Here is a 24,085-nt window from a genome sequence, read left to right on the forward strand (position 1 = left end):
ATGAAAATATCACAAACGGCTTGGAATTAAAGATATTGATCCTCATTTCCTACCAGTGCAGGATTTACTGAGCGATTTGGAAAATAACTGATAGCTGACGGGAAACGCTTTAAACACGGTGTTGAAACGCGGAGGCAATGTCCCATCATCTATGCAGCTTTTAATTGCAATGAAATAAGTTGATTAAGCAATATCACTTTTAACGCTTATTTTCTTTGCTATTCTTAAGTTGTAAAACAAAATATGACGAGTCATGCTGCACCCATAAAAACTGGCTAGAATTACTCTGTCGCTTCAAGCAGTGACTGCCAACCATTGTTGTGAGAGATCAAATGGTGTGTCATGGAAAGGCATTATTAAAAAAAAAAACAAAAAAAAAAAAAACAAAAAAAAAAAAACAAGTAAATTTAAAAAAAATGAGGCTCAGTAGTTGAGAGTGTATTCATTTGAATTTAGAAAGAAAAGGATTTGCATATCATCGTACTTCGTTTTTTGTTTTCCATTTTACATAACGTCTGAACTTCATTGGAATTGGGGATTGTGGATCTGGCGGGGATTTTAGCTCCGCCCTTTATAAATTTACCAACACATACAACTGACTGGCATCCAAATTAAAGTGTACTAAAAAAATGACATCCGGGACAAAGAGTTTGGCATATCATAAAATACAGTACTGCACCTTTACTTCCTACACAGCCACGCTAGCATTACGGATGGTCATTTAAAATACGTTTACTTGATCAACTATAAGAAAAAAATGACATTTTAATGAGATTCTTATCTGTTTTAACTACTGTTTCCATGCCGATGTTACATGAGTCGCATTGACTCAAAGCAGTTGCCATTGTGCGCATGTCGCTCAACATCCCATCACGATGTCCTCCTTTAAACAAGCTGAGAGTGAATCAACAGCGCCGCCGGTTGCAGCCTAGTAGTGTACTCCATTTTGTCTCTCCTTGCTTCAAGATCAACAAATTAATTCCACACAGAATTCTTAACGATCAATTTAATCAAATATTATGCCCTTCCCCAACTATCATATTGTGCTTCCCCAAACGACCCCCGCTGTGTTTACAGCATTAATTAAGGGACACAAAGTACAAACAAACACTTGGATACATTTTGTTTTTCAGAGCACAGTAAATTGGAAAAATATGCAAAAGTTAAGCAACCAAAGTTTACTTTGGCCAAATTTGGGTCAAGAAAAAGGAAAAAGGGGCCATCAAAGGCGAACAAGGGTCCGGTAATCAGAACATCCACATTAGACGAGCTTCAAATGAAAGGCTCAATTGATGAATTGGAGCAAATGATGCACTATTGAAGAAAACAATCAAATATTAAAAGAGGGCACAGCAGCGTGCCCCTGTGACATCAAGGCGATGAATCAAATGGTCATCATTGCCTCCATTTAGTGTTCGAGCAATAAAAGAGGTGTCATGGAGACCAGGCTGGCCCAGTCTCATTAGCCACAAGGGAGAGGCAACATCCACAACCACAGCGAGGACGCGATTTCGGCAAATCAGGTCGTTATGATAATGCGGCTTCTCGGAATCAGGCACTTTTTGCTCTCGTGTTCTTATTTTGCGGCATATCTGCCCAACAAAGTGAAAATCCATCCATCCATTTCCCGAGCCGCTCATGTAAAACTAAAACATAAAAATTGCTTCTTCCCTTTGATTTGGAATCTTTGATCTTTGCGATGAATCCAATTGGATCAGGAATCTAAGTAAGGTCCTCTTTTTTTGTGGCATTTTATGTATTTATGAGTCTTTGTATGGAGAGAAGTAGAGTGGAACATAATCTGCTCTGGAATGCTGGTTAACCTCAGACTTTTTTGGGCTTTAGAAACAATTTTCCCTATTGGAAATAATCGAAAACAGCACGTTAGAAATTGGTTAGCACATTTGCTTCACAAGTCTGATGATTTTGGGCTTTAAATCCTTTGTCGCATTTACTTGTTGCCTGAGTCAATTTTCTCTAAGTACTCTGGCAACCTCTCACATTCTAGAACATGCATGTTAGCTTAATTCAGTTGTTTTCAAACTGGGGGAGCGCGCCTTCTCGCGTGGGCGACGATATGACGGGGTCATCATGAATACTTTTCATTACCAAGTTATCCTATGAGCAGACCGAAGGCGTGCTCATCATTCCCAGCGGTGCATTTCCATATATAGTCAACGTAGTTCACGTAGTCAGGCGCGATTTCTCAACTAGCAGAAAATTAGCAAATTTTGCTCCTTCATCGATTCCACCCCTGTAGGATGAAGTGAACTTTGGTGACAGCCAATCGGGGTTGAGAACGTATCTACTAAGTCACGCCCATCTGCATGAACAATTTTATCAATACTTCATCTTATTATATTTTTTTTTTGTTAAACACGTGTAAACAATGCTTGTGATGAAATAAAAACAATGTGGGACAACAATATCATTGCCGTCTTTGGGAGCGAGAGGAAGAGGAAGTTGAAGTAAGTTGCGAGTGAATTGTTTCCAACTAGTTAACTGTCAACTAAGATCGCATTTAGTTGCCGACAAACCACAGTCAGTCACCAGATTATCTGGCAAGGTGTGAACTCAATGTGAAATGTTGTTTGCCCATGTGCCCTGTGATTGGCTGGTACACTCTCCGGGTTAACCTGCAACTCACCCATGACCCGAATGAGAACAAGTATAAGGGTAAACGTTTTTCGTTTTGATACATTATCAAAATCTATTTAATTTATTTGATTATATTTTATTTTTACTTTTCTCCATTTCAGAGTCTTCACTTTTCATTTTACTTGTACTGGTGTTTTTATTTTTTTAATCTGTACCTAAGTGTGAGAACTCCACCTCTGCAAATGATGACACCAATTACTTAGCAATCAAAACAAAGCCAATATTTACCTGGCCATGAAATGGCGTCCAAATCCACATGAATCCAAGCAAAGCTAGGCCTAGAAAGTGAAGACATCAGTGTTTTATTCGCAACATCTGACAGGACAGGATAATAAAAAGCAGCAGGCTGTCGGGAAAAAGCCCACATAAAGCCTGTTTTCGTAAGTGATTATTAGAATTGGTCTAAATTTAAACCCGGCATCCTGTCGCAACACAAAATGTTGCCAATTTGCAACCCAACATGTTGCATTACCATTTATCTGTTTAGTAGTAGTAACAAGTAGATTTTGGCATACACAGTTTATTTTAGCATCACCCAGCCAAATGGCGAATCCAAGCGACAGCCATTGCTTGCCCGCTCCATCCTCTTAATTGCACGGCGGACAATTGTGAGGCACTATGGGGAATTTCGCCAGCAACGTGGCACAGATTAACAGTCCCAGCATGCTTTGTTGCTGCTGTATTTGCATGATAATTAGTCGGTGGCAGTGTGTGTTCATTTATTTATTACTTCACTAATATAGGTACACAGGGAGCAAGTGAGCAAGCCCGTGAGCGAGAAGGGAACACACAACAATGTGCATTAATTAAAGTGATTAAAGCATCCAACTGAACTTTGCCTTGGTGTGTTTTTTCAACTAATGAGAAAAGTGGCAAATGACTGTTTGACTTTTATAGCAATTAATTGTGCCATTTCCATTCATTTATCCCAATTCATCTTGTAGGTACTCTTAAACCGTCAGATTAATCGTGGCTCTTTTTCTATTGATAAACTAGCACTAGTAAGAGGAACGTTGACTTACAAGCATGAGTTTGTCATTATAGTTAGTTTTTATTTTTGCTAGTTTTTATTTATTCAAAAATGCTTTTTTTTTGTTTAATTTTCATTAGTTTTAGTATTTTTTTTTTTAAATCTATAAAGTCGAGTAAGTCTAAGTATCTATGAAGCTCATATTTCACTTCGTGATAGTTTTTCCTATAAAGGCAATCACATATCTATTTTATTAACGGAAATGTTTCATCAAATTTAGTTTGAGTCATTTCAGTTTCAAATTAGTTTTCGGAGTTTGCATGTTGCAGGCCGTTTGTCGTCGTGTGCCCTCCGAATGGCTGGCAACCAGTATACCCCGCTTACTGCCCGAAGATATCTGGGATAGGCTCCAGCACGCCTGCGACAATAGTGAGGAGAAGCACCTCAGCTAATGGATGGCATTTAGTTTTCATTAGCTTTTGTTACCTTGCTAGTTGCGAGCCAAAACCCAAATCATGAGCATACTTCAGATATGCCAGTAACAATTACCAATTGTTTTAGGCATTTATTGAATGGAGGTCAGTCAAATGAGTACAAAAAAGAAAATGCTAACACTGAATTCAACGCATGTTAAAGCTGGAGTCAGGGCTCCCGACTCCATTCGCACACTATTTTTAAGCAAAAAGCATAGTCCGGCTCAGCGTCCAATTGTGGCACGCACCCTCTGGCATAAAATGAATAATGTGTGGCTCAGCAGTATTGTTGACCACAGTCGAAAACAAACATCCCCAAAAAAAATTGATTGCATTAAACCCGTGGCTGCGCTACAGGGTGTGAGCATGCTATTTTTGTACACATTTCTTTTTTGTTTTTTTTAAAGTCCAGATCTGTGGCATCTAATCGTAACAGGTGTGAGAAAAGGAAGTGCTAACATCGTGGCTCATGAACCACACCAGATGCATTCCATTATCCTCCCCCAAAAGCACCAACAAGGTGAGTTTGGATATACTTCAAAACTTTTTCAACAGCTTCATCCTTTTCTATATTTATTTAGAATAATTTGGAATAGTACAGGGCATTGAAATGCACTATAAATATAAAGTTGTATTGTATTGTATTATGAGGCTATGAAAAAATGTAAAAAACAATTTTGTATCATTGTATTTGGTCATTTAGTATTTTAGTACAGTCCAGGGCAGGCGTGGGCAAACGATGGCCAGGGGCCACCTGCGGCCCATTCAACGTTTTAATACGGCCCGCCAAACTTGAAAAAAATTCAATGAATAAACCTTGTTAATGTGTTATTTTTTAAATACTGTGGTGTGTCAAAGACATATTTTTTGTTGTAATGCTTTTGTTCACTTTCATTTAAAATGAAATGCATTTTTTTCCTCTGATGAGGTAAGGTTACCAAAACACTCCCTTCAACTGCTCCTGGTCAAATTTTAGAACCCGTTGTGGCCCGCCAATCAAAAAGTTTGCCCGCCCCTGGTCGAGCGGATGACCTCCTAATCCCAAATCAGCCCATTAAATTGATTTGTAAATGTCAATTTCAATAATTTTTTTTTATTCAGTTTAATCACCGTGTTTCTGAATTTAAAGTAAAATTCTCTGTCAAATAGCAATCCTGATTTATTTGCCATTATTTTAGTATCATTACGCTGGGAAATTAAAGTTTTCATTTCCACATTCAACCAAGGTGCACTTTTAAATATAGCAGTCTATTTTTTCAATGGTGCGTGTTTTATCAACAATCCCTGTAAACATCCATCTTGTACAACTGCCAAACTTGTTGACAGCTATTCTAGTTGCTGTTGCCACTCTCTCTATATTTTAGCCACAGATGATAATCTATTCCACATGGGGCAGTTCTCATTAAATGCATTCATATTAAAGTCTCCCAAAAGTTGCGATCAACCGTTTTATCGAGCATTTCACGTATATCCTCTAAAAAGCACACTAGTATTGTATTGGTTTCATGTGTGGTAAATGTATCTGTAACTTCTATATCGTTAAACATTAAGTCACACCTTTTTTTTGTTGCTGGAATACGATTCTGAACACAGCCCCTCCAATAAGTTTGTCATCGGCAATGTTCCCTTTCTGTCGCTCCTCCTTCAACGTAATTGCACTCACCTTTTCTGTCTCACAAAATCAAAAAATTCCTCATTGGTATGGCATTGTTCTAATACTACTTTTCTGTCTTGCAGTGGTGAGAATCCCTTTTCCTTCTCTGAAATTCACAACAATTACAACAATTGGCCGACCCCGCTCCCTCCGGTTGTCCATCAGAGACCACCTTTAGATTATTTTCCAGATCAAAATGATAGCTGATATTTTTGGCTGCATTGGTCTTGATGTCGTCCACTTTTCTCCGCGTAAAGTAAATGTTCCTTGTCTCGGAATCAATACACCTATTAGTGGTTTCCAATATCATTTGCACAAGTGTATTGCTATGTTCCGTCAAATTCTTTAATTGCAACGTAAAATGCAATTTGTGCTGCTCTAACAACCAACCGTGTGACTGCATCCATGTTAAGTAGTCCAGACTTCCCCAACTACCAGTGACATGCTCTTATCATACCCACTAGCATTCGCCTTTTCCTTGTCCATCGCTTTCCCCACCACCGTCTCAAGTCTGCTTTCAGACTTGCCTGGTATTATTCACTGCTTTGAAGAGCAGGACAAATCCCAGGAGAAGTGCTTGCGTTGATCGCACCGCGAGCTCCATGCCGTTTGCCGCTGTTTTCTGATGAATGTTTTAGCCATGGCGACGGGATGCACTCTCAACCCAATGAGATTTGAAAGGGCTGTTTTTCGTTATTGCTTGTATCAAATGTGGTCATTTGCTTTGCAAGGGTCTTAATTGTTGCTTTCCGCCCCCACCGTTCCCAAAAAAATCTCTCCCTATGGGCAAGACAGCAGTTGCTTGGAAAAGAAAAATAATCAAAGCATCTCTTCATTGTTCTATCCACTGCATTGTCCTGCGAAACAAAGGGAACCATCTCCCTCTCTCTGATTGTAGCCAATAGTGGCAAAGAGGTTTGATTTGAGGGATGAGGATGCTATTTGCCTAGAGTATGCCCGGGGATGAGAGGCATCATGGCGCTGGCAACGGAGTCAGGCTGTCAGCTGGCATCTAGCGATAATTGCTTCCCATGGCAGGACCCCGCTGGCCCCCATGAATGACGAGTGGCGAGGCGTCAAGGAGAGAATCCATATTTCAAGCCGGTCATAATTGTTGTGCGAAATGTGAGGCTTCTTTTGTGAGGGCCGAATTTTGATTGACACCTGCTGACAATACGTATGGAAGGCCGTGTAGGGACGGAGGAGAGTCTCAATAAAGCAGTTACTCAAAAGCCAAGGCGCAAAATTGAAGGGAAAAAAAAAAAAAATCAGACATGAATTATGATATGAAATGTCTCAATGGCGACGAATAATGTGCATTTCTTATAAGTGGGATGACAAGTATGAAATTGTACCGTAACCAGAAATAACGGCTAGATAGCATGGAGTCGTTAATAAATCACTAATCATTGTCTCCATGGCTGCGGATAACTTACACTTGTGACAAAAATCTTTCTCATCAAGCGATTACGAGGTTAAACAGACCAGTGATGCTAATTGCTAAAGTAACTTAAAACTGACACGTAATCGTTCAAGACCGGAATTATGTGCTTGGGCGATCAAGTTCACTTTTCACAGACGTCTGGCTGAAACTGCCTGAAAGTGGAGAAAATTCCATTTTGAACAAAAATAACAGCAACTTAAGTGTCTGGACTACGGAGAAAGAAAAAAAAAAATCATACTCTCTAAACAGAATTGAAAATGAATCTGAATAAACTTCCGTTAGGGCAAATGTCAGGCAGGAGGGCTGTCCTAGAAATGTAAAAGTACAATATTTATAATACCCGCTTGTTTGTTTTAACTTTCTTTTGAGGCCTGCACAATAAATGTTCTCAAAATGACATAACAGATTCGATTTATTTATTTATTTTAATCAAGTTAACTTTGTTAAAGGACCATACGACACATTCAGACATACCAAGTTCAAGGTGAAATTGATATTTGTGTATGAAATTGCCCATTGAATTTTTTCTCTGCAAGAAAATACAAAAATGAAAACAATTTTTTTATTATTTAAATAAAACCTTTGCTTCAGGTACCTGAGATTAACCAAATTGCTCCTTAAATATAGAAATGTTCCCCTAAAATTAAGTCATTACTAAGCAAACCTCCATCCATCCATCCATTGTCTGTAACCGCTTCTCCTCACTAGGGTCGCGGCGGGTGCTGGAGCCTATCCCAGCTATCTTCTGGCAGTAGGTGGGGGACACCCTGAACTGGTTGCCAGCCAATCACAGGGCACACAGAGACAAACAACCATCCGCACTCACACTCATACCTCGGGGCAATTTAGAGTGTTCAATCGACCTGCCATGCATGTTTTTGGAATGTGGGAGGAAACCGGAGTACTCGGAGGAAACCCACGCAGGGACGGGGAGAACATGCAAACTCCACACAGGAAGGCCAGATACGCGATCGAACCCACGACCGATGCTGTCTCTCACTGCGAGGCCATCGTGCTAACCAGTCGGCCACCGAGCCGCCTATAAGCAAACCTGCTATGCAAAAAATTTGTTTTTTTTCGGGCCTTGGATTGATAGACTAACTAATGAACCATAATGTAATTGACCATTCCCTGGTTCTATGTGTAACGATTGGCACTTAGCACGTAGAAGTACCATTGAAGGCTGACTTAAACGAGTTAATAAAGCTGAAAAAAAGACTAGACATAATAATTTCATCAACACTAAACTCTTCTGGGGGCAATGCATGTGTAATGTATTTTAAGCCCCAGGACATGTATTGATTGGTAATTGACATGATAAGTTCTTTAATGAGACCCATCTGAAGGCGTTTCCAGCAGGCCCATGTGCACCCTGCAGCCCACTCCACTTCCTCTTCAGATGCCCTCAGCAAGTCAAACATTGTGTAGAAATGTATTTAAATTTAAATCAAGTGTCATACATATGAATACTAGTATCTTTGAATTTTTTAACAACTGTGAGTTGCCACTTATTTTGGATGGCAACCATAAATTTGGGAACTCTTTCTTTAAATGAACTTTAACTACTAATTGATCAGGATTTCCAGGTGCAACTTCAACTCTGATCTGACTCGTGTCCGTTTGCCACCCAGGGAAGCCATCACTCACCTGTCTGAAGCTAATTCCACACAGTGTCAGGCATGGAATTGGATTCTAGGATGGAGGAGTCGCCCAAGTCCGCCCTTGATGTCTGCCCGTCACGGCGCCCCTCTGGCGTGTCACTTCACCGCCGAGTGAACATGCTAAAATTTCTCGCGGGCTAAAGTTCCATCATTGGCTATCTTGGGCGCTGGGGCAAATCCCAAATGACATGCTCTTTTTCACCCCCCATCTGCAAAGAGAGATGAAGAGTGTTATTCAGGGAATAGAATGTCAGAGGAGATTGTGCCGGTGTGACAGTGGTGTCCTATTATGTGTCAAGAGAAGTAGCTTGGAAGTGGACAACCTTCCACGCAAAAATGAGGTTGGTGTGTTTATGTGGTCAAATCTGTGGCTGCTTTTGCTTGTTTTTGGACGGTCAAAGACGCAATACTAACCCCTAAATATGCTCAGTAACAGACATATGGATTTAGTAGTTTGTAGTCCGTAATCCTGCTTAATGCTTAGCAGTGAGACATTTTAATTGACAGCTCTCATTACGAGCGACCTCTCCATACCTTTCCACGGCCTGTCGCTCTCCAACCGATCCCGAAGCCTCTTGACACTACCATAGGTGATGCAATTGACCAATGACTGATGTTTTGAGCATTGACAGGAAAACTAACCAATGCTGCTCAAAAGACGTGACCAACCACCCACCCGTGCTGTCTGGAATGAGTGGTTGTAGACTAACCAATGAAACAGCCCGATTACAGTTGTCTGCAATGATTGACAAGTAGATCGGATCGACCAATGAAGAGTGAGGAGGTGGAACAATTAATCAACATTGAATTTAATCAATTTTTTCTGAGATTTGATTAATCATTTAAATACCTTTTTTCATTGAAAAATTTTACAATTTCCGTAGTCCTGAATGAAAGCCGACAGAGTATCTTTGTGTTGAAAACATTTGCTTTTATGTTGAAAAACAATGATCAACATTTTTGCCTATTTTTCAAATCAGTCACTGAATCACAATTAAGTAGTCTTTGCATTTCCTGCACTGTCAATTTGATTTCCTGTATTTAATAAAGGGAAGGTAAACATGCTTTTTATTACAATTCGATTCATAATGAATCGATTATTAAAATAATTACTATTTGCAGCCCAATAAGTGACCAATAACTGGTGTTGTCTGCACTCATTCACAGATTAAGCAACTGAGCCTAAGTGACGCCACCGACCAATCACTGGCTCTGTGTGTAATGACCAACATGCAGACTGATCAATGACGTGAGAGTCTTCCTTAAGCCTGCTTATTGTTTCGCCTTGAGGTGTTCTAATTAACAGCCCTCATTACATGTGACCTCACAATATTGCCCTTCCATGGTCTGTCACTCTCCACATGCCGCCTGAGCGTCAAGCATGAGGGAGGAGAGCGAATTTGTACGCGTTCATAGAAGGCCACATTTGGTGCAGGCGGCCTGACAGGGGGCGTCTTGTAGACAAACTACAACAACTAGCGTGATCGTATAACGCTGAACTGCAAATGAGATGAGGGAGTCGCACCTTGCATGCATACACGCAGCTTCTTATAAACATGGCAGGGGACTATACGGTGTCTCGCACACACAAAAGGTTCTTGTGCAGAATCTTAAGTACGGTACCTTATGCAAACTGTATGTTTGCTGGGGAGGCACAGGGAGGCAGAGTGCGCTGATGATGAGTGGCTCATTATGGCAACAGCAGCGGCAGTACACACTGGGTATCGCATAATCAAAGCCTGGGGGTACGTATTAATTATCCTTTTGAATAGTGATGAAATTTTAAAAAGCTTTCTCCTTAAGGCTCACATCACAGCGAGATGAAACAAAGCGCTGCACAGCTTGCGCGCCCGGGCCCACATGTGTTTTTACATCTGTTCAGGATATTTCAATTTGATGCTCCACGAGCTGAGCGTGGAGATTAAAGGATAATAATGTGTCATCCAAGCGTGCCGCCGTTACTTTTCCATGGCGAGTTGAGGCAGCTTTCAGGAGGAGCTAACAGCCGTCACAGGCAAAGTCGATGCATGTGTCTCCTGCATGTCTGCAGTCGAGGGGGCACTGTCGCACCCTCAATACCACCTCACACACTCCGAGGGGGCGGTTGACTTGTAGAGTGATTTGCTTGGAAGAGATATTTATGTGCCAATTTTTCTTCCCTTCATCCCTCCACTTTTCATTGCCTTTAATGAACATGCTTCCAGGTTGTTTTGCTGTAATTTAAAGGGGAGGGCAACCTGCAGTTTGCGAGTGTACTGATGGTGAGGGTTGAGGCTCCCTTCAAGGCCTTCTCTGCTTGCCTAACATAACCAAAAATCAAGAACTGATGATCATATTTATGAAATTGTATTTAATTTTATATATTAAGAATATGCAAATATAAGACGTTATATTTTTGGTGAGAGTTTTTATTCCAATCAGAATTCGGCTAGCTTGTGTTGCCAGGCAGATTTCATAGAACACCTTCAGAATGAGCAGTGATGGAGTATGTGCTTTGTAAGTGAACGAGCTCTTAGAGTTGACAGGCAGTTGCCATAGCCAATCAGCTCACGAGTTGGTGAAAGTAAAGCCTTCTAGCATCCGGGTCAGGAAAAGCATTCTCCAGCTTTCAAAAATATTCTCCAGAAAACAAAAAAAAAACAAACAAAAGAAAAACCATATACAGGTCACACCAGGCTGTAAGCCGCAGTTTTCTATGATGAAAAAATGTATTGTTTACTGCATGCACAGAACGATGCACATAAACAGATTGTTAAAACAGTGCCTTTTAACACGGCAACAACTTTGCTAATTAAAACAGAACAGACCCGAGAGGAAAAAAAAAAAAAAAAATCGAGGTTTATTTATCGTATTTTCGGAACTATAGAGCGTCCCTACCGGTGAAAGAAAAATCTACAGAAAAGCCGCACCGTTGTATTAGTCGCATGGTTCAAAATCTAGGAAAAAAGTAGCTGCTTATTGTCTTATAGTACAGTGTATATAGTATACAAAAAAAACAGTAGTATCTTGACAAACGTCAACTGCAAACTTTTAAACTGATGAGGAATTTGGGTTGTAACTGTATAATCTCGGATGTTGCTGACCTGTACACTGAGCAATCAATCGTAACCGATCACAGGTGCGGTCTGTAATGTCTGGCATGAAGGGTAATAATTTAGTTTGGAATGGTGTTGACATGTTAGGGGTATTGAATTCAAAGAATATTCTTCCTCTAGGTACCTGTTCCTTTTCAGCAGCTTGAGATTCACAATTGGCACCTCCTACCATTTTTTTGGGTGATGGGGGGGGGGCGAAAGGAGGAAGTGCTCACCTATTTAATTTGATTAGAGATCAGACGGCGGGAAGGAGTCACGTCTCCTCGTCTCCGCCGCTTCCTCCTCTCTGCACGGCGCACTCTGACACCTGATGGTATAAAGAGACGTCAGCGCCACGCACCGCCGTAATGCCTGTAATTACTCAGAACTCAGAGAAATAAATAAATTTGCTGTTCTCTTTGTGAGCGTCTGACAGGTTTCCCAGCACCCTGCACTGGAGGAAATTGTGGCGTGCGTGCACGTGGGCGTACAGATTTTTGTTGCGGTGTGTCTTTTGTGCATGCGTTTGTGTTTACATGCTGCGAGGCGCTTGTAAAAGAGACGACCAGACAGGGAGGAAATGTTGACAGCTACAGTGGAGTTTGTTTTTGCTTTCTCGTCTTGACGGCGATCATGTGAAGGCAAACGTGGGGCTGTCTGTAAATAAGTTGAGAGTATTCAGGCTTAGTTGCCGGTGCCAGTGCTGATCTCACTTGTGTTGGTGACGTTTGGCTGTGACCTTCTTGGGTTAAGTAGCAACTGCTGAAATGTTGCCCTACTGACCAATGAAAAGTGACGGACATAATATACATATAGGCTGCACGCAACGGACCAATAAAAAGTTTAGTATCCCAAATCATCTCATTTTCATAGCACAATTTCACGACAGAAGAGAGCGCATGACATATTATACAGTGATTATATCAACAACTCATCCCAGAATACCAACCACATTCCACATGTGTGAGCAATGAGGTGATTGGTCAAAAACCTCAACCAAAACTCGGGCCCTATTTAGTAACCATCTTTCTTGGGCTGCCGCGTTAAGATGGAGAGACAGAGTATAGACATGCGGCTAACAGGATGGAGTGGTTAACAACCAGGGGAGGGACAAGAGAACAATGGGCACAACAACAGCCATATCAACGCATCTACTGACGGACAGGTAGAATGACCAATGACAAGAAAGCAATCTAACTTAATGCGAGACTGACCATTGAAATGCCAAAGATGCAACTGACCAATTGTGATCCTGTGTGAGATGCTTGTTTTTAGGACAGACCCAATGAAGAGTGAGGGATGTATCCACCAATTACTGGCACGTGACATGTAGCATGACTGCAACCAACGAAACACAAACGTTGTGTATAATGATTGTTGCATAAAATGTAGTTATGTCATATCCGCTGGGGATTTTGCAACTATCCGTTTTTCTGGTTTGAGGAACCCCCACAGCGTCTATGGCTACGGCTATGGCTAATTGACAACATTTTACCGGTCCGTCACTTGCTATCCGTCAGCAGCCTGGGAATGTGTCCGTCATTGTCAGTCCGTCACTTTTTTTTTTTTTTAGCCTAAACAAAGTGGAATGGTCAGTCGGTCGAGTTATTTTTTAAAAATTTCAGTCATCGCTTGCGGTCCGCCAGTCGGTCTATCGTCAGTCCGTCATTAACCCCCACAAAGCCAAAAAAGCGCGTCATAGTCCAGCCATCCATCCATAACATGGAAAATCGAAAGTGTTACTTTACACACACTTATTTGCCAATCTATTAAACAGTTAAGAACAGTGGGAGCACGCCTGTGGCGGCAGCCGTTTCAACTCCTAAAACACCAAAACATTTTATGCCAAAATGGCTTACCTTAACCAGAATTCTGCTCCGCAGGGGTGAAATCAGATCCAGGCAGTTTACATCATTTACTTTTTCTTCTTCATGGTTCATTGGGGGATTACAGCTCTTTGGTGCACACCGCCACGTACTGGAGAGGAAGCACAAAGCATTTTCGTATATAGTCAATGGAAGCAACCCTGTTTGTATTCAGCTCAGCAAACAAACGCACGAGCCAGGCGGACGTGTTGCAGTCATAACGGGCACCCGTCGGTGATGCACTGAGAAATGCGTCGGTCCTTCACCCAGTTAGTGGCAATTACACTGATGATTGACATTTTTTATTTATTTATTTATTTAAGTTTCCCATCATTCGTCAATTGTCAGAAAAACGTGCGTCCATCAGTGACGGACTGACGATCCTTCTGCCAGCTGACTTTGGCTGATTTGGAGGGTACACCCTGGATTCGTCACCTGCCATTCACAACGACAATTCAGTCACAATTGACCCTAACATGCGTTTTATTGAATGTGGAAGGACACTGGAGTAACCAGGAGAGGTATTGCGCTCTTCGACTGCTTTCCCAAAATGAGCTGTGCGCATAAAGCAAACATGAGTGTTCCATTGAAGGTATTTGTTTCCATTTGGCGGCTATTTGGCAAAGATGAAGCTGGATAAATATGTGATTCGCTCGTGCTCGTGTCGGGGAAAACCGCCGCTCTCCTCCTCCTCCTCCTCCTCATCTTCTTTGAGCCTAAATAATTGAACAGAGCGAGGGAAGGCCTCTGCAGGGTTCATTTTGAGTTTTCAACCCACTCGTGCGCTCGCGACAACGCAAACGCCCATGTCAGGTACTCGCTTGCATGCTTTGGAGAAGATGTGAGAGCAGGTGCATTGAGCAGAGGTTTCGCCTCTTCCTCCCGCAGCACACTGGCACTGATTTGACATATTTAAAATAAACCGAGAGCGAAGGAAGGAAAACAACTTACATCTTACGTTTAATGCCGTTAGCTTCGGGGAGAGCGACGTCGCGTCGTAGTCGTAGTGCGGAACGCTACCTCTCGAGTGATGCATGCGAGATGGCGGCTTTGCACGCGTGACCGGAGGCCTTTATGATAATAAACGCTACAGCGGGTCTTCCCCTACTAACATGCGCCAATAAATAAATCATAGCAACTCCGCCATCGTTGCTATTTCGTGAGTAGTCGCTCCGCTTTCGAGTTCGTAAACACTTAAGACGAACAATCCACCTGAGACCGCCAACGCAGTCTTTCCTCATGATCCATAATTAACAAGGGAAAGTGTAAAGATGTAATTGCTACGTTGTTGATTATCTTGATTACCATTATTAAATAGTTTTTAAAGATACATGACTAGCAGCCATATTTAGATGACCTAACTTATTCATCAGGCAGCTGTTTGCTCGGCTCACAAATGCAAAGTAGTAGAGTTGTGTTCTATCGTGAAGAGGGAGGGGCCAAGGATGTTATTTTACTGGAAACAAAGTAAAAATAAAAACACTTTAAAATGAGTGGAAGAGTAGAGTGCAGACTCGGCCAAAACCAAGCAATTTGCATCTTCATCATATAACCACGCACTTTTGAGGTCCGAATAGTCTTCAACAAGATCCACTGTGAAATTACAGGAAAATGCTGAAAAAAATGCATTTAAAATTTTTTACTAAAAAATAAAAACCTGTAGCTCCACTTTTATCTGGAGATGTACTAAGATATTTGGAAAAAAAGTGTCTAAATACAAATAAATGAAGAAGCAAATTATTGGCACAGGTGTGCAAAATACAAGAGCGGTAATAGCAGTAAGGTGATGAAAGAAATCTGAACAATAAAGAGTACATAACTTCAAATATTAGAATTTCAGATTTTTAAAAAGATTAATTACATCATTGATTAAAAAAAGTTAAGTGTGGATGTAAGGGCTTTTCTTCTGAGAGCAACCAATTTTTAATTGCTTTTATTATTATTAAATACAATAAAAATACATTCCCTTTGTGTTTGAAAAGTGAATCATAAAATTTGGAGTCAAATACATTTCATTGGACAGTGACTAATTTTTCATTATTATTATTATTGTTGTTCTTGTGTTTGTTTTGGGAAAAATGTGCTTTAAAAAACTTGCAGAGATTACTGTTTTTAACAATGAACATTTTGAAATGCATTGTTTGTTCATTCACGCTTGATTTGAAATGATAAACAAAAAAAATTAAAATAAACAAAAATTTAAAAAAAATACAAGCTTTTTAAATGACACTGGCTATACAATACAAACAACTTTCAGCATATCAGGAGTTACTACAAATTTAAAATAAGCACAGAAGAATACACAAAAGTAATTTGATTAATATTTAAATGCATTAGTTTGATTCATTCAAATCGTATAATCACAGCGTTACATTTGAGACAAAAAAATGCTCTGGTAAATCCTCCATCCATGTGCACTGTATTGAAAAGGGGATTTTGCCAGCAGTCACACTGCCCCCCATTGGTCAAATATCACACTACAACAAATTAGTTGGGCCTCTGAAGGAGCAGGTCTGGGTAATAGGTTATCTTCGAAAACTTAACCACAATGATAACTACATGGTTCAATTTATTACAATTTGACAGTTTCAATCACAAATTGAATATTTTGGATATGGTATTTCTATTTTTCTTGGAAGTCATTAGCGTGTGCAAGTGTATATTTTTGTGGTTGTGCAAAACTGTCTCTGATCAAAAACATGAGTGGGGGGAATCACTGAGATGCAAAGTGTGGTGATAATTAAAATATTCCATCCTCAAAGCAGATTGACAGGTGTAGTCACTTGATACGCTGCATCAAGTGAGCAAACAACACAAACGGTATTGGTATTAGAATCCCTTTTTGATTATACATCAACAATTCATTGTTCGCCATGATCTTTTTTTTTTTTTTCAACAACCAAAAAACAGCACACATCTTTTCATCAGAATGAGACGTCAATCTCTACCGATCATGCAAGTCGTGTACATGCCAGGTGGCTACATGTCAGCATCACTAACATCAAACATTTTCGGAGCGGTGAAAGTCCTGAAAGAGTGATATATCGTCACTGTCCAATAAAAAGCATGTATCTCCAAATTTTGAGATTGGTGACATTACCGTTAGCTTTTCTGTTTCTGTGCAATACGACTCAGGCACTGCCAATGACATATATTTACATCTTTTAAATATCCAGGCATTCATTCTGAGGTACGTTGTTAGATATCTTAATGAATAAATCACTGGTAAGGTAAAGGAGGGGCTAAAAATGGCTGGCAGTGAATACGTTTTCAGGGTTATATTCTGTAATTTGTGTTTAAATCGCCACATGCAGGGTGCTAGATTGATTGTGGGGCCCTCGTTCTCCAATGTTAGCTTGGCATGACGCTTTAATCTAGCTTTGGTCACAGCCCAAAGTTGTTCCGGATTCTCCACTTTGCTGTAATGACATTTATTTGTTTTTTTTTGGGGGGTGGGGGTAAACGAAACACTCTTGTTTTTTGCAAATGTTAGTGAGCCATATTGGTGAGATTTCACTCAGGATGTGTGAAGTATTGTGCTCCAGTTTCCATTTGGCTGCAGCACTCCACTTTCTTGCTCCTCTTACATTATGAAAGTCTCCTAACCATCCCCATGAAATAGATCCAGGAGGCTTGACATCGCCACATTCTCCACTTTGCTGAAGCACTCCATTGTCTTGATGCCCTTACTCTCCACTCGGATCAAATGTGTCTCCATATGCCAAGAATTAAAAACATGACTTTGTCATTGTTTGGTCATGTAGCTCATTCCCACTGATGCACTCAACTTTGAGTGCTTTTTGCAATTATCCGCAGTAATATTTTGCTGTGGAAAGCTTGAGAAATTGGGCAAAGGTAATCAAGAGCGGCAGTTGCTTCAGCAGGCGACTGTTAAAGTATCAGTGGTAGGCAAGCATACACACAGTATAATAAGTGGCAAACAATAAACGTCATGGCAGAAGCAATAGAACACGGCCTGTTCTGTAATGACCAGTTTCGAAACACATAGCCATGTCTTTAATTCCGACGTTTATGGGGAAATGTGGTCTTGTTTCTGTCATGACTAACTTTAACGTTCATTTCCTGCACACTTGCTTGCCCTCAGTATGACCAGAACTACTACTTTATACACAATACCTTCACCTAACCAAGGCCAGAACTTCAAACGAAGAGGCTGATTGCCACAATGTGACAACATAAAAAGATTGATGTTCCCACAATGTAAGGCACACATGCACACGTACGCACACACACACACACACACACACACTGACCCACTGGACAAGAAACCACAATGCTAGAATAACAGAGCTCCACCACACACATGGAAGATCTCAAAACTCTCCGGTACTTGCAAGTCTAGTGCAAAATGCAGTCAAACTGTGCACATGGGTGCACTTTGTGTGCCCTGCGATTGGCTTGCAACCAGTTCAAAGTGTACTCTGCCGTCGGGCCAAAGACAACTGGGATGGGATCCAGCACGCCCGCGACCCTCATGAGGATAAGCGGCTCGGATCATGGATGGATGCGGCAGTTATAAGGGGATGTTTGCGCCATTGTGGGAGTGAACACCGACAACTTGCTTCCCAGCCAATGGAAACGGCACCTCTCATTCCCTTTAATTTCACTGCAGAATTATAACAGACTCACTGGAGACCATGTAGGTGAAAGGCATGCGTAATGTACGTTTCTAAGGGATTGCAAGATCTACACTTGCAAATGTAAAGTTGGCTGCCATGAAGGCACTTGCAGAACGCCTTTCATCGTGCATCTGTGTGTGAAACTTAAGCCGCGACAAACATGAAGAAGCGCCAGTTTTTCCGCCGTATGTAGCTGTGCCTATCTATGAAAATAGAGTCACATGTAACGTACAGAAAAATATACTGGAAATAATGTAGGATTTAAGTATTAAAGAAACACGTCACACATCCTATGGCCTATTAGTATGCATGACCTTGCTCCTTGCATGCCCATAATAATGCAAGCCCAACTGCCTTTTATTTGGATTGAATATGCTATTTCTGTTTGTAAATGTTCTGTATATCAGTGCACTTTTACGTCACGTAATCGTGTCTTTATGATTGGCTGGGCTAAATCAAGCGCATTAAATGCCTCACCACCCAATTTGGCAAATGAAGCAAAGAGCTATGAATCCCGTTATTTACCAATGTGTCATCAGACTTTAAATACGGTCATTTAAATATTTCTTGTAGTAGCCTAGTAATCGATAGTGGTCCAACTCTATACTTTTGCTGGTTTAAATTAGTGAGGTAGAATAATTTGAGCCACAGAGTCCCTTCATCCATTTTCTACAGCAACAGTTCTAGCAGACGTTGAGCGACATGTGAGGTCCATCCGGGACTGGTCACCTGCCGATCGCTGGTCACACATAGACAACCATTAATATCCAGAGGCAATTTAAGAATCTTTAATAAAATAACATGCATATTTTCAGAAGAAACATGCACGTACACCAAGAACATGGAACTCCACAGAGGAAAGGCGAGAGTCAAGATTTGAGCCCAGAACTTCTCAACTGAGAGGCAGATGTGCTAACCACTAGCTCACCATGGTATAGCCACTCACACTTGCTTTGAATAGCTACTTGTGGCAAAGGGCTCTGCTGTCCTGGAAATAGTCAATATTCTCCCACTATTCATGCGTGATAGAGATTGACCCTACTGCGAAATGAGAAAATCCACAAAAGAAGCAACAATATGTTGGCAAAGTTCTACTTTTGTCCAAATAAACCCTTATTACACTCACTTCATCATCGTTTGCTTGGCACCTAAGTTCCACTAGATGGCGACAAAGCAGTATTTTTGTCAAAGTAAAGCTCCTCAAATTTCACCAACATAGTTCCTCGCACCAAACTAATAGTTTTTTTTTTGGCTTTTGGCCTTAGCACAGAAGTAAATGGAGAATTTTCATCAAAGAAAAAGCTCCAATTAAATGTCTAAATTGTGACGTGCTATTGGTCCTATTGTATAACTCTTGCCCTCGTCAAACTAAAACGCATGTAAACGTACCAAGGGCGACGGGGATCAGGTCAGCAAGGGAAGGCAAGGCCCAGGGAGAGAAAAGTCATGACAAGTCTTTGAATCCGGCGGAATTCCTCTCCTCCTCCCCGACTCCTCTGGGGAGGCGTCGGGAGCGAGCCGAAAGGAAGACGGGGGCCTGTCAGGAACAAAGCTCCAAATTCACATGATATGTTTAGCTAAAAGGCTGAAAGGAGAAATGAATCAAAGCGTAGCGGGATCAAAGCCAGCCAACAATAAAGTCAAGGCGGTTGCCATGGGAGCAGCGGGGGATGCATATCATTTATACGTCAGATGCTAGCTAGCAGCGCTAGTTTGATTGTTGTCACGAGCCGCAGCCAGGCGCGGGTTAAGAGGAAAGGTCAGCGTCGCGCTGCGAGAGGAGCGTCGCCGCCATGTTTGCAACAGCCGTCGCGTCTGATGTGACATCTTGGAGTCGAGACGAACACACGGCGAGACGCTACACACGTCAACCCCTTAAATATCTTAGCGACGCAAACTGTCGCCGGGCTAAACATTTGTTTTGCACTTCGCAAAAGGTGAAAGGTCATAATTACTTTTGGAGTGTGATATCAAACGGCGAACGTTTATTTCCATTTCATACGGCAACGCCGTCAACATGCAGGATGGTACGCGCATACAAAAATGATCTATTTGCACATTCATAAATCTGACACATGCACACATCGGTATACGTGCATGTACACATTTATAGATCAGTATGCCATACGTTGTCATGTTTCCTAACCTTTGTTGAACTAAGGCACATATTTTACATTGGAAAAATTCTCATGGAACTTTACCAAACACAAATTTTGAAAAAAATGGATACACAAGTTATTTTTAATACCTTCTTCCGACAGTTGGAAGTGCATTTCATTGTTTTGACTACCACTAAATAAAACTGGCAGCGATCGAGGAATAAAGATTTGTAGAATATTAGTCAAACTAAACCGCATGTAAACGTACATTTCAGACTAATTAATTTAAATTGGATAATTTCCCGTCGCATACTTGATCTCACAATAAAAACGAGAAAGGCAGAATATTTGTCTCTTCACATTTACTCACCTTTTTATAAATTCATTTAGAGCTACACTTCTATGAGAAAATTTGGAGGATTTTTTGAGAGATTTCACAGACATTTGATGCACTTATTTAAAAAAAATTGTAGGTACTTCATTTACATTCTCACAATTACTGATTATATAACGTTTGTTTTTATATATGACTATGCAATTTCAAATGATTTGCACGTTTGTGCATATGCATGTCAACAGTAATGAATCTTTATTCATTCATTCATCTACACAACTTTCTGCACATTTACATAATGTAATTTACAAATGTAAGACATTCATAAAACTATGTATGTTTTTCAGTATTTGAAGATATTGACAAATGTCATTCGTCGTCATCTTTGCACTGCACATCTTTATAAATGTACACATGTACGTGTTCATTTATAGATCTATATATGTATTTATCATTTCAAAATTTGCGCATACTAATCCAGCACAAACTAAATATGGACAAAAGAAATCCAGCCAAAATACGACATGCTGCTTTGTGTCCTATTCCCAGACAATAAAAGGCTTTATCGATCCATAAATCCACTTGATTGACATGACGGCAAGCGTGTTATTGTACATGTAAAGGTGCATGTTAGCATTTGTATGTGGTTGTGTGCAAGTGTGCTGAAATGTCTCGTCGACTGCTGTTTTACGCTGCACCCAGGAGAAATCCCAAAAATAACAACAAAGACTCGTTGCTGGGTCGGATCAAAGTCCCGTCTGCAACCACTTGACACCTCCGACGTCAGACAAATGGAGGAGTATCTCTGTCCCATGTATGACCGCCGCAATCTATACTTCAGGGCCTGCTATCCAATGCATTGTTGAGCTCTTAGCTTTGCATTCAGACTTGAAACAAAGGACCAACCTAACCTCACGTATCCTAAAACAATAGACGAAAAGAAGGAATAAAGCAACCCCCTCATTCTCATTAGAGCCCCTCCATGTTCTCGGGCTGATGTCAAGCCAAACAAACAGCACAGAGCAGAGAAGGGCTGCGTTGTTATTTCTAAGCGCTACATGCCTCGAGGTTATTTTTTCCCTCTTTGTCTTGAAACAAATCAATGTAGCACAACTCACTTTGAACAATTTACACATTTGCTGATATGAGATGTGGGCCAGACGCTATGATAAACAATCATTTGGAAAACAGGTGTCCGAAAGGGCCCACAACTCAAGAAAAAATGTTAAAGGTTATATTTATTATATATTTATAATTTTTGGAGTAAGTGGACGCAGACATGGCCATAATTGGGGTTAACATGACTGAAGTATTTTCAGAATTCGCCCTGAATTTGTTTGTCATGACCTCTAGCCACTTGGATGAGCATGATTTTTGTTAACCTAATGTTTCTTCTTGGTGGACATAAAAACTATGCAAAAAAAAAAGCAACATAAGCACACAGAACAGCTTGTTTTGTATTTATACTGTAGTTCTGGTAATATATTTTCTCAATCCAATTAGTCTTCTTTAGCAACTTTCTTTTTAACCCTCCCACAAAAAAGCCAGTCTTACCGTACATAAGTCATGATGTCCATCCTGCCCGGTGAAATTAAGTTAGCAAAAACGCTTCTGAACATGGGACACTTTATGAGCAGGTATCGTTTAGAAGTGGCATTTCACAATTCTTCATTCAATATTTAACTTGGTGCAAGTAAAACATTTCCCATATCCATTAATTTTCTGTTAGGCTACCACTTCTATACTGTTTTAGGGAATTAGGTAGCTCATTCAGAGGACGGAAACATTCACGCACACATTAAGGACAACTTGGAGTCGTCATTTAACAGAACAAATACACAAGCACAGGCGACAATACAGCTCCGCATAGGAAGGCTGGAGATTCAAATTCACTAACTTTAGAAATGCTAGGCTAGAAAACGTGTGCCAACCACCAGTCACCGTGCTGCTGTATCTGGGACAGTGAAATATATAATTCTGGTAGACAATGGTGCCCCCTTTTGGTCACTCACGTGAAACTCCATTCCATGTGAAGCAACTGAAATGTCACTTTTGTTAGCCAATGTTGCCCTCTTGCGTTCACACTTGTTATCACATTTAATGGCGCACGCCAAACTTTTCCTCCCAAATGTTTGCAACCACTATACTTCTTTTGTTAAGTTTTACTAAACTACACCATGGATGTTTTTACTGGCTGTGACACAAGCGTCAAACAAAGACAAGTCAAGAAACATGTGGGAGCGTTTTGGGCACAATTGCAATGGACCAATGGCATCAAATGAGTGGCTGTGGTATGTTATCAGAGCACGAAACGAAGGAATGGTGCTGACCAGTGTTCTCCTCGCTGGCTTTGTCAGTTTAAGTCAGGGGTCTTCAATCCTGTTCCTCGAGGGCCGGTGTCCTGCCCGTTTTCCACCTCTCCCTGGTGCAACACACCTGAGCACTCGTTATCTAGCATCTGCAGACCCTGCTGATTATCTGATCATTTGAATCAGCTGTGTTGCAGCAGGAAGATATGGAAAACCTGCAGGACACTTGTCAGTTCAGGTAAACGAAAAAAAAAAGAAAAAACTGTTTCTTCCCGAGAGCCATCTCCATGCTGAACTCTCACACAAAACTACCCTTACCTTGTAGAACTGTAACAAAGTGTGTTATTATGGTTTACTTTCCGTTTAATTATTTAAACTTCAATTAATTTAATTGATATATTTTATGAAATTATTTGTTCTATTACACTGGACAAGGGGAGCTCTCCAATCTCGTTGTACACTGAGTACAATGACAAAAAAGGGCATTTTGATACTTTTTTCAATTTTTTGGATGATACTGTAGATTAAATGGTGTTCCTTGAGATGTTCAAATAGAAACGTAGAAAAATAGTAAAAAGATTATGAACTCTGCATTAAAATTCTACATCGTTTTATCCACGACCAGTCTGGTGAGTTCCTGTATGATACTGTTGTTCTGTAACAAACTATTAATGTGTCACAAAACAAGTGTATTTACTGAGAGTAAATTACACTCGGGTAGACTCTAATTACTAAGTGGGTGATTTCTGTATCCAATCGATCACACCGGATTGAATACAAATGCATAGAACACGTTTTAGATTGTATTATGCTGCAATTTTTGTGGCATTTCACAATTACATTTTTGTTGTTCTATCACACAAAATCTCAGAGAAATACATTCAAATTTGTAATTATAAGGTTA

General features: G+C 40.6%; 1 long non-coding RNA gene across 1 annotated transcript; it reads right to left on the reverse strand.

Annotated features, from left to right (window-relative positions):
• Positions 1–2,885: 2,885 nt before the first annotated feature.
• On the reverse strand, positions 2,886–23,304 carry LOC148323255 (uncharacterized). Its single transcript, XR_015846445.1, has 5 exons — positions 23,203–23,304; positions 13,794–13,911; positions 12,171–12,262; positions 8,847–9,069; positions 2,886–2,936 (listed from the first exon to the last, which is right to left on the reverse strand). It is a non-coding gene; the product is annotated as an uncharacterized LOC148323255 (long non-coding RNA).
• Between the last annotated feature and the right edge of the window lie 781 nt (positions 23,305–24,085).

This window comes from Idiotropiscis lumnitzeri, chromosome 14 (assembly GCF_059441095.1).
Source record: "Idiotropiscis lumnitzeri isolate Australia: NSW breed Sydney's pygmy pipehorse chromosome 14, RoL_Ilum_1.0, whole genome shotgun sequence".
NCBI lineage: Eukaryota > Metazoa > Chordata > Actinopteri > Syngnathiformes > Syngnathidae > Idiotropiscis > Idiotropiscis lumnitzeri.